Raw genomic sequence first — 18,249 nt, 5'->3', positions numbered from 1 at the left:
ATGTTTTACTTTCAATTTGGCATTGCTGTCAAAGGGGGAGAAGAATTATGTGGTTATGAGAAGGAGAACCAATGACAATACGAAGACAGAGAGAGCATGTGAATACTTGGGTAATGTAAACCAAGATTCCTATTCACAATCACAACAATAAAGCAATGGTGTTGATATTTTGTATTGCCATCAATGCCAAAGGGGGAGATTGTTGGCATTTGCATGAAGATTGCGTTAATGATATGTTATGTTGTCATTGATGTCAATTGAACTGATAATGGTATTAATGATGTTGCCGATATTGTTGTTATTGTTGATATTGTCTCATAACCAATAGGAAGAGCTTTGTGAAGGTTATTGTAAACCAGTATGTAAGTTTGTGAGTTGAACTGGTAATCAGAGTAAAAGGTTAAACCCTTTCTATATTATGTAACCAGTAAACCCTACCAGTTGTTTTTGTTAAACCCTAACCAATTAAGGTTGTTGAATTGGTTATTGTAGCGTCCTAAAATTGTGACACTTGCAATTTCGACTGCATTTCGGTCTTCAAGATGGCGACGCAACACGCAACCTGAATGGAGACCCCGAAACCTGATTATGACACTGAAAACTGCATTTTCTAGCACCCTGGCCTGAACCTCCTTGCACCCTGCTGTCCCGGGAGGTGGGACCAGAGCGCCCAGCGCCCTGGTCCCCCAGGACCATGGCGCCCAGCGCCCTGGTCCCTGGGCCTATTCTGGGCCCGGTCTCCTAAGGGGTCTCGGGTCTTTTTGTTTGCAAATTGGAAAATTAACTTTCCTGGTCGGCCTAAGGTCGGGAAAATCAGTCTTTTAACCCTAATTGGCAAGTATATAAACTACATTTTTCTCTCTCATTTGGGATATGAAGAGGATATGTGTACAAGCGTGGAAACTATACTTAAGCATTCAAGCATTCAAGCATTCCTTCAAGCATTCCTTCTAAGTCTCCATTCAAGGCTAAGTGTTGCATTCAAGACAAGGATTCAACCATTGAAGAGGAGATCACTTACTACATACTACTACAACATACAACAAACAACAACATCTAAACCTTCGCACATAAGGATACAAACATCCTTAGAACAAGGTATTAGTACTTGTTTTACATTACAAACATTTACATTTACAACATTGCTCATTTCTTGGTTAATTCCAAAACTGGGGTTTGACCTAAAGGCAAACCCCTAATCCCTAACCCCCCAATCGTCTTCGCTTTTCTATGTGTAGGTTGCAGGTACGCGACTGAAATTGAAGATCTGGAATCCTTGTGCAGAGACGAACAGATCCCCCTTCGTTTCGCGGATTTTTCGGAGGACCGTGGCGCCGGGCGCCATCGTCCCGACAACTTTTGCTCAAATTTGTAGGACAGCGCCGTATCGACATTTTACTGCTAATTCCAGGTCCGCAGCTTCATACTGTATTCCTATCTCAGTTTATAAGCAAATCTTTCTCACTTTCTATGCATTCCTAGCTTAATTCTTCTATGCACATTCTTTACAAAAGAGGGTAGCCTTGCTGTCATAACCCTTGAAACTCATTTAGCATCCAATCTTGCATTGCGTGGGATTGGATCTTGTGGGTTTCAACCCCTCTTTTGAATGTAAAGTCTCTCCCCTAAGTGAAAACCATCAACCCTAGTGAATCTCCCTTCTCTCTCCTTGGAGTTGGAAGAAGGGAGAGCAACTAGGGTTCGATCGCGATTTTCCGCTTTACATTTTGGTGAACCCGACGTGAACATCCTTTCTGATTATTCATGCTTAGATCTGAAAATTGATTCCTTGATTACATTTCCATGTTTGATCTTTTGCAAAATTTTAGAGGTGATTGCATAAAAAACCCTAAATTTTCTTTTTAGTAATTAAACTTGTGAAATGTTTAATTGTTAATGCTTGTTTCAGATCTACCCTTCTATTACAAATTATCAATTCATATCTATGCTTTAATTTTAAAAATTAAGTGGTTAAGTGTTAAAACCCTAATTTTTGAAACTCTCTTGATTCAACCTTTGTCCGACAATTTCATTGATCAAAACATCTCCAAATCAGCTGTAACTTTGGATTCCGCAATAAAATCACAATATCTTTCATCCCTGAAAATTTGGAAAAAAGTTGCGAGGACCGTGTGCACTCCGAGCGCCATCGTCCCCGACATTTTTTCCGAAATTTCGGGAGCTAGATCTTACTGTATTTTCCTGCTAAAATCCAGAATTTTGGCTGATTTTATCAAATCTAACACTTTCAAAATTACAGTCAAAGTTGGTCTTGTGATTGCTTGGATTAAGGCTTCTAAACATTCAAAAATCATTGAAATTGAAATTTTGTGTCAAAATTGTGTTCTTACTGTCCTAAATCTGAAAAGTGTGTTTGCATTCATTCAAAATTTCAGTGCTTTATTCAAATTCTTACAATTTGTGACTTTTGAAATTAAGTGCTTAATTACAACAACTTTAATTTCCGCTTTCAAAATTGAATTTTGCGTGAAATTGAGTCAATTTTTAAATTTCAAAACTTGCATTGCTCTTGACATTCCCTCTAAAATCATAAAATTCAAAATTTCAGTTTCCCTCTCTTTTTCAAAATTCAAATTGTGCCTTTTTTGACAATCTTGGTAGGGTTCAATTTCGAGATTGCAACTTTAATTTGGCCTATCTACAGATCGTAAAATCACTCAATTTTTTCAGATTAACTCTAAAATCATCATACCTTTCATCCCTGCAAATTTCGAAAAAAGTTGCAAGGACCATGTTGCACTCCGAGCGCCACGGTCCCGGACATTTTTTCCGAAATTTCGGGAGATTGTCGTAATTGCATTTAACAGCTTAAATCTGGAAGATTGGCTGATTTTACTGAAAATTGCTACCTCTAAATTCAAAATTTCCTCTTCCTTTCTAGTGCATGAGTTTTACAACAATAAGCCCTACTTACACTATTCCCGTTAGACGAAGCCTTAGAATTAAGTCCTTCCAAGGTTTAATTACTGAGGAGATGGAACCTAATTTGAATGGCCTTTTTAACGAGGACATGGGTAATTCCTCTAATCCTCCTAATGATGAAGAAGCTCTCCATGAGGTTTCTGAAGAACAACTTTCAAAATTGGATAACCAATTTGACGATTTTCGACAATGGATGTCTCAAGAATACCCCGATAGTCAAGCTCTTCCTTTAATTGAGGGTCTAAAACGTATGCTTCAAAGTGATAAGAATGGAATTGATATTTTGCGTGGTATTGCACACATTGTGGATTCAAATGTGATGCCTATGAAGAGTTGTGCTGAAAATTTGGGTTATACACAACCTCCTACTCAAGTCAATCATTCTATTCCTTTGATGACTTCTATTGCTAGCATACCTACCTTTACATCAAACATAATGGCTACTTCTACACAAGACATTCCTCTTGTGATCACCAGTCATGGGGGCAATCCCTCTTCTTCAATTAACCCTCTTCCTTCGTTCAATCCGATTTCTTCATTCACTCCTTCAATGAGTGTCCCTATTATATCTCCACAAATGAACATGACGCAAGGGGGAAATTCATTCAATCATTCCATTCCTCCTTGTAGTGTTCCTCCCGTCCAATCATCTCCTATGACTAATTATCATAGGGTCCCACCACCTTACTCTTTACCTTCTTCCAATAACATAACACCTCCATCTCAATCTAACACATCTAATATGAACCCTTCGACTGAAGCGACCATTAACAATCTTGCACAAACTGTCTCTTCTTTACAGCAACAAATTGCCTCTATGAATCAATCTAAGTTTAGTGTGCCCACATTTGATGTTGCGAGCCCACTTTCTCTTGACATTGTTCGAGCTATCCCCCCTAAACATGTTGAAATTCCACATTTGGAGCTTTATAATGGTAAAGGTGATCCTCTAACACATGTTAAGACTTTTCAAACAATCTGTACTGATTTTGCTTATGACCAAAGGTTGCTTGCAAAACTGTTCACTAGAACATTAAGAGACAAAGCCCTACAATGGTATTGCTCATTGCCTTCCTATTCTATTACTTCTTTCGAACAACTTGCAAATGCTTTCATTCAACAATTTCAAAACAATATAAGTCCTAAAGTTACTTTGATTGATTTAATGCATTGTAAACAAGGTGTTAAAGAAAAAGTGACTGATTTCATTGGTAGATATAAGCATTTGTATGCTCAAATTTCTTTTCCAGTGCCTGACAATGATATTCAAAGAATCTTTATTTCTAATTTACAAAAAGATATTCGAGACAAACTTCTGTTTTCTGAGTTTACTTCTTTCCAACAGTTGTGTGCAACTCTTCACAATTATCAACTGACTGTGAGTCAAATGGAACAATCACATCCTATGGCTCCGAGTGATAAGGGTGATAGCAGTCAACAACCATTTGGGAAGTTTAAACCAAACAAAGATTCCATCAAATTCAATGAAAACATCATCAACAACAATGTGAATGCAGCATCAGGTGTGCCTCCTATTTCTAAATTTTTCAAGAAAGAAAGAAAGTATACTCCTTTGAATGAATCATTGCATAGTATTATGAATAAGTTATTGGAACAAAATGTGCTTACCCTTCCTCCTATAAGGCAAATCGATCCTGCAAAGATTACTTCACCTTATTTTGATAACAAAGTTTTTTGTCAATTTCATCGTCAGCCTGGGCATGATACTGAAAAATGTTTTTCTCTAAAGGGTAAAATTCAAGATTTGATTGATAATAATACTATTTCTGTTTCTGGAGTGAATGATAAAGGCAATACATCTGTAGCTCCTCCTAACCAAAATCTTTAGATTTTTACTGATCCATTACCTTCTCATTCTTCTCATACCTCTAATGCGATTGAGGCTAATGATTCCTCTCTTTCATCTGATGGTCTTGTGTCTATGACTCCGAATGTGATTAACTTTGTAGAGCAGCAAGAAAACCCTAAAGAACCTTCCATCACATTTGATTCCAGTGAAACCATTAGGGCACCTGATGGTCCTTTATATATAGTTGCAAAAGTCAAGAATACACCTTGCCGTGGAGTGCTTATTGATCCTTCGTGCATGGTTAATGTTATTACTGAAGAATTTCTTTTTACTTTGCAATTGAATCAAGTGATATATGACAAAACAGATGTGATTGTGAAACTATTTGATGCATTTTCTTCTCCTGCAATTGGTTCTATTACATTGCCTATCGGGGTCCATAACAAATCCCTTGATGTGAACTTTGCTATTATTCCTTCATCCGAACAATTTCGTGTGAAGCTTGGCTATCCTTGGCTATCTTCTATGAAAGCTATTGCTTCTCCTATTCATAAGTGTTTGAAATTTCCCCATAATGGTGAAGTCGTTACTGTTAATCATAGTCTCTTTAAACCAGCTGAAAGAACTTCTAATGTTCCTATTGATTACTTTTGGCCTAAACAATTCCAATCTCTTCCTCCGCGAAGTGATCATCTTTTCAAATCTTATCAAAAGTGGAAAACAGATATGATCCTATCTCTAAGTGAACCTAGAACACCTAAACTTGACATTCCTATCGTTCTTGAGAAGGAAGTTCTTCCTTTGAAAGATAAAACTAATATCTTTCCTCAAGAAGATTCCCAACCCATCCCTATGGATGTGACTATGTCTATACCTAATAAACTTCCTAAAAGTAGACCTATACCTCCTTGTCATGATGGACTTGGTCTTCTTCCTAAACCAAAAATTCCTCCTTTATATGGAGCAGTTCCTCCTCCTTCTTTTTATAGAGAGAAGAGACCTTCCTCTTCTCCTATTATCCAGCCTAAGAGACCACAACCTAAACACCCAAGTGATAAGGATGAGAACATTCCTCCTCCTCAATCTTCTCCACTTCCTACTAAGACTAGATGAAATCGTTCTGCACGCGAACGTCGACGAAAGCGTCGTCTTAGAGCTCAAGCAACTGCTTCTCAAACTTTGCAATCTCCAAAAACACCTTCAACAAGCATTATTCCATTTTCTCCTCAGCCGATGATTGAGCCGAAATCTCCTAAACATAAGATGCATGATGGTCTTGATCCTGTGCGAGTTAAAGATCCTATTTTTATAAATCTTGATGATGATATAGATGAAAATGTTATTCATGATGAAAATGCTACTTCTCCTCTTGCTTTTGATAGTGAATATGAACTTGTTGATATTGATGACCATTTATCTAATGAATTTTCTAAAGCACTTATCCTAGCTCCTAGAGAAGAACAATGTGGCTTGGAACATGAACATAGCCCTTGTTTGGATCTTGTGATAGCTCCATCTGCTGTGTTGAATGTTCCTCCTCTAGCGTGTTCCCTGCCTTCCCGAAACATTGATCACCAAGATCGGGGGGTAGATGACGTGCTAGACTAGTTACATTAGCATAGCAGATTCTCTCCTCCTCTCTTGTGTTACTTCTTCTATACGTTATTCTCATTCTTCTATTTGTTGTCCTTGGTGTTGTCTACTTGAGGACGATGCAAAGCATTGAGATCTCTCGATCTCTCTCATGTTGACTCAAAAGACACATGTGTTCCCTTCTTCTAGGTGACCTTCCTTGATTGGGGAATGAAGAACAATTATGCATACATACATATGATACACATGAATTATCATACAGCATACTGACCCCGAGGAAAGCGAAGTCACCTTGTGCTTTATGTTTTGTGTCTATTATCCTTGGGTTTATCTCACACTTGGGGGCTAAATCCTTGCGATAACGTGCTCCTTTCTCATTTCTTATATGTATCACTACCTTAAAGCAATCACCCCCGGTGAGGCGTGTGCGATCACTTTAACGTAGGGGGGCATACATCCCGTTCATATCTTTTCAAGATACTTGAAAATTTCTTGACAAATTTAGCTTTGCCTTGAAATTTTTTGATATCTTTCTCGCATGACTCATAGTGAGGGAACCTTACTACTGACAGTCATGGTTCTCCCTCATGATATTCCCTTTTACTTTGTCAATCGAAGTCGTAAGATCCTTAGTCCACTGGGGGCTTGGTGTATCTTGCCTCCTTGACGTGGTGAAAGTCTTTCAATGTTGTTTCCTTGTACTTTACCGGAAGTATGAGCATACGCCTATACTCCCGCTAAAGTGGGGGCTAAATGTAGCGTCCTAAAATTGCGACACTTGCAATTTCAACTGCATTTCGGTCTTCATGATGGTGACGCAACACGCAACCTGAATGGAGACCCCGAAACCTGATTATGACACTGAAAACTGCATTTTCTAGCACCCTGGCCTGAACCTCCTTGCACCCTGCTGTCTCGGGAGGTGGGACCAGAGCGCCCAGCGCCCTGGTCCTTCAGGACTAGGGCGCCCAGCGCCCTGGTCCCCTAGGACCATGGCACCCAGCGCCCTGGTCCCCTAGGACCATGGCACCCAGCGCCCTGGTCCCTGGGCCTATTTTGGGCCTGGTCTCCTAAGGGGTCTTGGGTCTTTTTGTTTGCAAATTGGAAAATTAACTTTCCTGGTCGGCCTAAGGTCGGGAAAATCAGTCTTTTAACCCTAATTGGCAAGTATATAAACTACATTTTTCTCTCTCATTTGGGATATGAAGAGGATATGTGTACAAGCGTGGAAACTATACTCAAGCATTCAAGCATTCAAGCATTCCTTCAAGCATTCCTTCTAAGTCTCCATTCAAGGCTAAGTGTTGCATTCAAGACAAGGATTCAACCATTGAAGAGGAGATCACTTACTACATACTACTACAACATACAACAAACAACAACATCTAAACCTTCGCACATAAGGATACAAACATCCTTAGAACAAGGTATTAGTACTTGTTTTACATTACAGACATTTACATTTACAACATTGCTCATTTCTTGGTTAATTCCAAAACCGGGGTTTGACCTAAAGGCAAACCCCTAATCCCTAACCCCCCAATCGTCTTTGCTTTTCTGTGTGTAGGTTGCAGGTACGTGGCTGAAATTGAAGATCTGGAATCCTTGTGCAGAGACGAACAGATCCCCCTTCGTTTCGCGGATTTTTTGGAGGACCGTGGTGCCGGGCGCCATCGTCCCGACAACTTTTGCTCAAATTTGCAGGACAGCGCCGTATCGACATTTTACTGCTAATTCCAGGTCCGCAGCTTCATACTGTATTCCTATCTCAGTTTATAAGCAAATCTTTCTCACTTTCTATGCATTCCTAGCTTAATTCTTCTATGCACATTCTTTACAAAAGAGGGTAGCCTTGCTGTCATAACCCTTGAAACTCATTTAGCATCCAATCTTGCATTGCGTGGGATTGGATCTTGTGGGTTTCAACCCCTCTTTTGAATGTAAAGTCTCTCCCCTAAGTGAAAACCATCAACCCTAGTGAATCTCCCTTCTCTCTCCTTGGAGTTGGAAGAAGGGAGAGCAACTAAGGTTCGATCGCGATTTTCCGCTTTACAGTTATATTGGTTTATGATCTAATGTTGAGTGGTAATGATGGTGACACGTAAGGTCATTGTATGAAGACGAGTTCAAAATGTTTTGGCGATTTTGTTTGTCTAGGGAAGGAACAAAATGTATTGTATCTAATGCAAAGCACATGATGAGTTACTGAGCTTGATGAAGCGATAATCAAGGAGGGGTTGAGGTTTTCTTGATTGATGTGATGAGATTGCTATGAAATCCAATGGTCATGCTTGTATCGACTTGTTTGTGATCTCGATGATGAGAGGATTAGATTTTTGTTGTGTTACCGACCTAATTGATTTGTATTTAAGGTCGATGAAGTTGTTTTGTTTTAGTATTGGCAAGAGTTGGTAGAAATCAGTTGAGTGTGTGGTTGCCTAACCAGAGAATGAGTCTGCAGTTTTAGTAAAGGCAGATATAAGCTTAAATGGATCTGATCAAGAAAATGTAGTGCTATTCAAACAAATCAAGAAACTCCTTTTGTTTTCTGACAATTACAACAGAATTGAAATCCCCTAACCGGGTAAGCTCTAACAAGCTTGGTTACTTATTAAATCCTCTAACAAGGTGGTCCATTAGATTGGATTTTTAAATGCTTTACTAAGGTTACTCCTTACAAGGTATTTGCTTCTAACAAGGCATTTGTAGTCAATCCCTTAACCAGGTGATTCCTAATAGGATCAGTTCTTAACAGGACTTTTGTAAAAGCTTTAACAGACTAGGCTCCTAATAGGGCGAACTTCAGAAGAGTTCAAATATTTTCTTGTGAGTCTCATCTCACCGTGGTTTTTACCTATTTGGGTTTTCCTCGTATAAATACTTGTGTCATGTGGTGAATGTTTTGTGGTTATGATCTTATAATTGATTTGATTAATTATTTTTGATAAGGCATGATAATCAGAAGTGTTGAGAAATGAAGCATTTGGATGTTTGCAAGGTTGATGTTGTTTACTGTTAAGTTGCTATAACAGTTGTTGGTGTAAATAAATATCCATTTTGGATATTATTACACTTTACTTAAGTTAACTTAGGATAGTGCATCTCTTCGTAGTTTGGATTTGAGACACTTAGGGAAGTGTGCACATAGGGATAGAGCTTGTAGGAGAAATTCCACCTTTTGTGGTCTTATTTTGCTATTACACTCCACATTCGGTGGGTCATCAACCTCTTGTGGAATACTATATTATTTCTCCTACCTACCCCTAGTATTTCTTACCTACCCTTGTTTCTCATTGAGCCACATGTCATAATTGTGTGCTCGTACATCCATATGGCCTTGCCTATATAAGCAGGCCTATATTCATTGTATTGGTTAATCCAGTTGATCATTTGCATATTGATGAGAATACAGTTTGTTCTTATCATTCTATTGTCTCTCTTTTTATGCTTTTCATTGTGCCCTTGATCTTGGCAAAATCCTACATGGTATTAGAGCCTATAGGGATTCATTGATTAGTCTTTTGGAGACATTTTGGAGGCTTCAATTTTTGGATTTGGGGATCTTCATTTTTTGGGCGCATCGTACAGTGATTTGGACATCACGGTTGAATCCGGGAGGCCGTTTCCATGAATTTTGACTATAAAGTTGACCTATTTTGGTGAGAATTTTTTTTTGCCCATTTTGGCTATTATTGTATGGATTTCGAAATTTTTTTAATATTTTCCGAAAAAAAAAGAGAAAAAAAAGGTATTTTCTGAAAAAAAAATTTCGAAGAAAAAAAAAAAAAATCAAATTTTGGGGGGTCCGCAGACCCCCCCGTGAGCTTCGTACCTTGCATCATCTTTTTGCAGGGTCTGTACCGCATACCGACTGTGCCTCCCATCCTTTTCTATTAGTGCTGCTCCTCCGAGTACCGGCTTGTGTTGTTGTCTAGCAACGACATCCTCCCGCTGAACTTGCCGGACACCGGACGCTGCTGCCACACCGGCCCGGCCCTCCCGACACCCTGCTCCAACTGACCAATTCCACCGGCGGCTGCCTAACTCCCCGACTCCCATGCCTTGGCAACCGACGGTAGCTTTCTCCCCGACGACCTCCCTCCAGCATTGGCTGCCTCCTCTGCACGCGGTCACGTGGGCCAGCCTATCCTCCTGCCCACACAGATCCAACCACGCATACCATGGGACCCCGCCACATGGAAAATCCTCTCGCCGACATCCGCCACCTCCTCTACCATGCGGACAACCTGCCTTGTCAGAAGGAAAACCGGTAGACCCGCGCCCACCACGTGGCAGGCGGCCACTGGCCCACGGTCAACATCCGTACGCACAGTCAACATAAAGCCACATCAACTTGTCCGTACGGTACGGATGCCACGCAGGGGGAGATGAAGTTTTTGTGATGACTAGACGGGCGTCAAATTTAAGCCCATTATTTTCTGACGTCAGAGCCACATCAATATATTTTTGAAATTTTTTGACCCCCTCTTCATTGAGCTTTTCAGTTTTGCAGTTCAACTTTGAAAGGCCATATCTTGCTCAGTTTTGCTCCTTTTTTGGTGCAAGTTTTTTTGAAATGGGCTAAAATTTTGTGATCTTCGCAATGGTGTGGTTATTTTTTGATTTTGGTGCACAGGTTTTTCAAAAATTTTGGATTCTCTCAGCTGTACCTGTCCAATCTTCAATTCTGCAACTTCAAAGGCCTCGTATGAGCTCATACGACCTCCTTTTCAGGTGCCATTTTTTTTGAAAGTGCATGTTTTTTTGTCTACTTTCATAATCTATGATCAGATTTCAAAGATTTTGAGTGGAAGTTGTACTTTCAAATATCGATCTTATTTGGCCTATTAGATACTTGTAAAGTGCTTGGATCTTAGTTTAGATCTCTTGCATTATTAGTTTGAGTCTCTTTTGGCCTTATTGAGGTAGTTGTAAATTGAAATTAGAAGCCCACTTTGCCATTTTTTGCAAGTGGCCCATTGTATACGCACTAAGTATAAAGTGCCAAATCATCACTTTTGGGGGGTTTCTTTGATTGAGTGAATTTGGGGGGGTGTCTTGTGTGATTGTGCCTCTCTTTGTGCTCTTTCATTTTTGTTGCAATGAGTCCTCATAAATTTCCACCTTTAACTCCACATAATTATGCATCATGGAAAATTAAAGTATGGAGTAAATTAATGGAAAAGGGTCTCACGCATTACATAGATGAAACAATAGCAACACCACCTGATCCTAAGGCTGATCCTAATGCTCAATTAGAATGGCTCACTAAGAATTGCATGGCTCTTGGAACTTTGCGCAAGTATGTATCAAATGATCTCATCTTTCATATTGAAAAGTGTACTACAATCAAAGATGCTTGGGATATGTTTCAGAAATTGTATGGTCAAGTTGATGAAATTAGAGGTTATAAGATTGACAATGAGCTCACCAACTTGGATCCCAAGAGTTTTGATACAATCCAAGATTATGTCACCAAAGCAAATGAGCTAAGAGCAAAGCTTAAGGATTGTGGAATTGACAAAAAGGATGCTCAGTTGATATTCAACTTGTTGGACAAGCTTGCACCAAAATATACAGCATTTGTGTCTAGCTTCCAAACTCATCGTTTGACAGTGGGGAGTTCCTATGTTATGCCTTCATTTGATGCTTTCACATAAATGTTGATATTGGAACAATCTAAGTTGTTGAACATGGGACTTCTCAAGTCTTCAAAGTCCAAGGCTTTGGTGGCTAATCAAGGGAATCAAGGAAGTCAAGGCAAAGATTCCAACAAGAAGAAGAAGCAATCCAAGTCTAAGCCACAACAGGAAAAAGGACAATCATCCTCTCCATCACAAGGCAAATTTTCATCCTCTTCCAAGAAGGGGACACCACCTAAGAAGGATAAACCAACTTGTGCATATTGCAAGAAGTATGGTCATGATGAGCATCGATGCCACACAAAACAAGTTGATGAGTTAACTAATCTTCTTAAGAAAAACAACATCAACTTGCCATCCGCCTACATAAAGAAGGATTCATCTCCTTCCTCTTCCTCACATTCTAAGGGAAAAGGGCAAGCATTTGTGGCTACAACAGGTTCTTCACAGCAATGGATACTTGACTCGGGTGCTTCATATCACATGGGTTCTACAAAGGAGCAGTTTTCTTCATTGGAGCCATCTAAAGTACCTCACATTTACATAGGTGATGATACACAAGTAGAGGTTGAAGGGAAAGGTTCAGTTGACATGGATGATGGAACATTTGAGAATGTTTTCTATGTTCCTAACTTGTCTACCAACCTTCTCTCTATCTACCAAATCACTCACTATGGAAATGGGAAAAAGGTTGAGTTTACACCAGATTTAGTTGTGGTAAAGGAACTTGATGATGATGCCTTGGTAGCAGTGGGACAAGTCAATGACAACTCAAGGCTTTATTCATTCTCCCACTTTGTGCCAAGTTCACCTTCTAGGGCCTTGCTTACTCATTCAGATTCAGAAAGTAAGCTATGGCATGAGCGGTTTGGTCACCTCAACTACCGCTATCTTCAATAGCTTAGCACTAAAGACATGGTCATAGGTCTACCTCGAATCAGTTTTTTAGAGGGTGAATGTTCAGGTTGTTCCATGGGAAAGCATCCTGAGGAGAAGTTTGATAAGGGGAAAGCTTGGAGAGCTTTGGAAGTTCTTCAACTTGTTCACAACGATGTAGCAGGTCCATTTCCAACACCTTCATTTAGTAAGGCCTGCTATGTCCTCACCTTCATTGATGACTACTCTCACTTCACTTGGGTCTACTTTCTTAATCATAAGAGTGAAGTATTTGACAGATTTCAGGACTTCAAGACTCGTGTGGAGAAGCAATCTGGGAAAGTGGTCAAGATTCTTTGTATAGATAATGGAAGGGAATATGTGAACAAAAGACTTGAGGATTTTTGTACATTTGAGGGGATTGATCTTCAACATTCTGTCGCATACACTCCACAACAGAACGGAGTTGCAGAATGCAAGAATCGAACTCTCAAAGAAATGGCTAGTTGTATGATACATGCACGTTCTCTTGATCCCGCCTTTTGGGCAGAGGCTATCAGTTGTGCCACACACATCTAGAATCCGGTTCCTCACAAAGCTTTGCAAGGTATTACTCCTTTTGAGGCTTGGGCTGGTAGGAAACCAATTGTGAGACAATTCAGAGTCTTTGGGTGTGCAACATGGGCTCGCATACCTTCGCAGAAACGCAAGGCATTGGAACCTCAGAGTCGGCCTTGCATATTTGTTGGATATCCTGAGGGTGTTAAGGCATATAGATTGATGGATCCTAAGACACATGAGGTGTTCATTAAGAGGAGTGTTCACTTTGAGGAAAGCTCTCCTAGCTTAGCCTCTCTACCTCCTCCACCTTCCTCCATTGTGGATAGTGATACTAGTGATTCAGATGATGAGACTCCTTCCACTCCGACTCGCAGGGTTACACCTCCGTAGGGTCCACTTGCAGTTGAGGAGCCTCATTCTCCACCTCCAGCTAGACCTCGTTGGGCTCGACAGACACTTGAGTCAGCAGGTTCTCTTGTTGGGGATCCTTCAGATACACAGAGAACTCGATCATAGCATCAAGATCTACCACATGCATTCATTGCTACCACTTCCGATCCAAAGACATTTAGGGAAGCATCAGGGGTTCTTGAGTGGGACCAAGCTATGGAGGAAGAGTATAGTTCCTTGATGAGGAACAACACATGAGATTTAGTCCATCTCCCTAAGGGGAGAAAGATGGTTCGATGTAAGTGGATCTATCGGACCAAGTTTGCAATGGATGGTAGTGTGGATAAGTATAAGGCTTGACTTGTTGCGAAAGGTTTTTCTCAGGTTGCAGGTGTTGACTATATTGAGACCTTTGCGCCTGTAGCCAAGATGAACTCCATTCGCTTGACACTTGCTATTGCTGCAGCTCATGGTTGGGCTGTACATCAGATGGATGTGAAGAGTTCTTTTCTTCATGGTGATCTTGATGAGGAGATTTATATGGAGCAGCCACAGGGTTTCATCCAAGATACTTCTTTGGTTTGCAGACTACGGAAATCTCTCTATGGCCTTAAGCAGGCCCCCAGGGCTTGGTATGCCAAGATGGATTCCTTTCTTCTCTCAGTAGGGTTCACTAGGTGTCATTCCGATCCGAATGTCTACATTTTGCGACATGATGACTCTCACTTGATACTTGTGCTCTATGTTGATGACTTGATCATTACAGGGAGTACCACATCCATCATTAGCAGGGTCAAATCTACTTTGCATGATAGATTTGCTATGACTAACTTGGGTCTTTTGCACTACTTTCTCGGGATAGAGATTTCACAGTCACCTTCCGGGATTACACTATCGCAGCCCAAGTATGCTCTTGATCTACTTGCACGCTTTCATATGGTTGATTATAAGCCTGCCCCGACTCCCTTTCTTTCAGGAGTCAAGCTTGAGGCTCAGTGTTCTTCTCCACAAGTTGATGCCACTTTGTATCATCAGCTTGTGGGTAGTCTCATCTACTTGACCCATACACGCCCTGATATTTCATTTGTAGTTGGCATGGTTTCCCGCTTCATGCAGGAACCACATGAGCTTCATTGGAAAGCTGCCAAACGCATCCTTCATTACATCCAGGGTACACATCACTATGGGATTCACTATGCAGCAGGCACATGACTTCACTTGGTTGGTTACACAGACTCCGATTGGGCTGGCAATCTTGACGATCGTAAGTCTACTTCCGGTTACAGTTTTCACCTTGGTTCGGGCCCCATTTGTTGGCAAAGCAAGAAGCAACATGCTATTGCTCTCTCTTCGACTGAGGCTGAGTATCGAGGTGCTGTTAACGTAGTGACTGAGACCATTTGGCTCCAGTAGATTCTCACAGAGTTTGGATTCACCACTCCACGACTGACAGTTCTACATTACGACAATCAGAGTGCTATCGCAATCTCAAAGAACCCAGTCTAGCACCAGCGGACCAAACACATCGATATTCATATGCACTATATCTAAGAGCTCATTCAGGAGCAGGTCATTGATTTGTAGTATTGTCCTACAGCGGAGCAGGTTGCTGACATATTCACCAAACCTTTCACCAAGAGCAAGTTCCAGCAGTTGCGAGCTCTCTTGGGGGTGCGAGATGTGTCATTAGGGGGGGTCAGCTGACTTCTCCTTCCTCTCTTATGGGGGGGACTTTTTCGTCTTTGAGGTTTTGTCCTTCTTCTTTGAGAGTCTTTTGTACTTTCATCTCTCTTTTGGGGGGGAGTTTTTTCCCACTGGGTTTTCTCCTTTTCTCCGTTTGTGAGAGATTGCATTGCATGGTTTTGCTTGCATTTACATATTGTACATGGGTACTTATCATGGCCTAGTAGCCAGGACCCATCTTGCATTGTTGACTTAAGTCTTCATTCCCCTAAGTTGCACTTAAGGGGGGGTGTTGGTGTAAATAAATATTCATTTTGGATATTATTACACTTTACTTAAGTTAACTTAGGATAATGCTTCTCTTCGTAGTTTGGATTTGAGACACTTCAGGAAGTGTGCACATAGGGATAGAGCTTGTAGGAGAAATTCCACCTTTTGTGGTCTTATTTTGCTGTTACACTCCACATTCAGTGGGTCATCCACCTCTTGTGGAATATTATATTATTTCTCCTACCTACCCCTAGTATTTCTTACCTACCCTTGTTTCTCATTGAGCCACATGTCATAATTGTGTGCTCGTACATCCATATGGCCTTGCCTATATAAGCAGGCCTATATTCATTGTATTGGTTAATCCAGTTGATCATTTGCATATTGATGAGAATATAGTTTGTTCTTATCATTCTCTCTTTTTATGCTTTTCATTGTGCCCTTGATCTTGGCAAAATCCTACAACAGTCAACCGGTATTCTTATGAGTATTTATCTTGACAGTGGTATTTCATTGATAAGTTTACTTTGTGAGTTTGAGTTTGAGTTTGGGAAGTTTGTATCAGTTTTTCTAGTTACTGATTCACCCCCCCCTCTCAGTAATCTACCAGATACTTATTCTTTCATCATACCATCATAGGTAAATCAAATTCACATGACAAAAGAAGACATACAAAAGATTGCTCCGTGTTGCCACTATGAGCACTTTGAGTTCCTAGCCATACTGTTTGGACTTACCAATGCTCCAACCACCTTCCAATCATGTATAACCCATCATTTTTGCAATAATTTGAGGAATTTGGTTTTAGTTTTCTTTAATAATATTGTATCTACAACAAAATTTGGTATGAATTCTTGAAGCATCTAGACACAGTGTTGGAAATTCTAGAGCAGTGATCCTTTTTTGCTAAAATATTCAAATGTGAGTTTGGATTCATAGAGATCTAACTTTTATGGAATTCAATAAGTGCTAAGGGAGTTTAAGTGGATAAAAAAAAATCCAATCTAGTATGGATTGGCCACCAATTATAAATTTGACTCAACTAAGAGTCTTTGTTGGTCTATGTAGCTATTATAGGAGGTTTGTTAAAGGAAATTTCACATATTACTGCGTCTTGACCTAGAAAGGAGCATTTCAATATATTATAGAGGCATGAGCTACTTTTGAGAACTTGAATCTAAGGTTATGAGCTCTTTCCCTATGCTCACAATTCTAAATGTTATTTTTTCATTTATCATTGAGTGTGATGCATCTAGAATAGGAGTTGGAATTGTTATCACACAAAGTTTAAATCTTGTAGCCTTGGAGGGTTGAAATCTTAAAGATTGTGAAAAGGGGCTTTCAATTTATGACAAACAAATTCTGGCCATCATGCATATTTTGGAGAGATTCAAATAATATCTAGTATGTGGGAAATTTATTATCATATACGATCATGATAGTTTAAAAGTCATCCTTAAGTCAACAAATATTGAATGAGAGACAACAAAAATGGGTTAGTAAACTCTAAGAATACCATTTTGAAATTGAATACATGAGAGGCAAATAGAATTTAGTTATTGATATACCTTCTAGAAAGCTAATTTCTATCATGTATCCATTATATCTACGGATGAGATTTTTTCCATCATGGCAAAATATGCAAAAAAAATATATTTTGCTACATATATTCTTCATGGAGTGGAGAAATATGATAGGTATGTAGTTGCAGATGGGATGATCATGTTAAAAAGTATTGTTTACATTGTTCCTGAATCGAAGATGGAGAGGAAGATATTGGAGTTGTATCATGATACACTTTTGGCTAGGCATTTGAATTTGTTTAAAAACATATAGAAAAATTAGAGAGTGTTTCACATGGAAGAGAGTCAAGGAGAATGTTCTTATGCACATAAGGGAATGTGAAAGTTGTTAACAAAATAAGAATGAACAAATTTATCTTACAAAACTACTCCAACCTTTTTTAATTTCATAACAAATGTGGAGAAACATTTTGTAGTGTCATAAAATTGCAACCCTAACAATTTTCGACTGCATTAGGGTCCTCACACATGCAAATTGTAATCCTCTAGCTTGATTGGAGACTAGAGATTGGTCAACTTGCGGAAATAGCTTCTTCCTTGGCCTCTGCATCACCTCGTCCACACTCTGCCATGGAGAAAGGGGTAGGATAGTGGCGTGGCGCCACTGTCCCCCTTTGGATAGGGGCGTGGTGCCCTTGTCCCTCAGGACAGGTTCGTGGTGCCCCTGTCTCTGCCCTATTTTGGGGCAGTACCATTCCTAGGGTTGCATTGTTGGTTGTGCCTTGGGTGGGAAACTCCCCCGATGTTGGCCCGTGACGAAATTCAAATCCACTAACATGTATTTAAAGGACATTCATCCTCTCATTTACATAAGTGGAAATCCGATAAGTTGAAGTTGGAGAGATTCAAGTGTGCACAAGCGATCAAGCATTCTTTTCTAGCATTAAGCATTCTCAAA

This window comes from Cryptomeria japonica, chromosome 1 (assembly GCF_030272615.1).
Source record: "Cryptomeria japonica chromosome 1, Sugi_1.0, whole genome shotgun sequence".
NCBI lineage: Eukaryota > Viridiplantae > Streptophyta > Pinopsida > Cupressales > Cupressaceae > Cryptomeria > Cryptomeria japonica.
Note: the sequence above shows the minus strand (reverse complement) of the source record.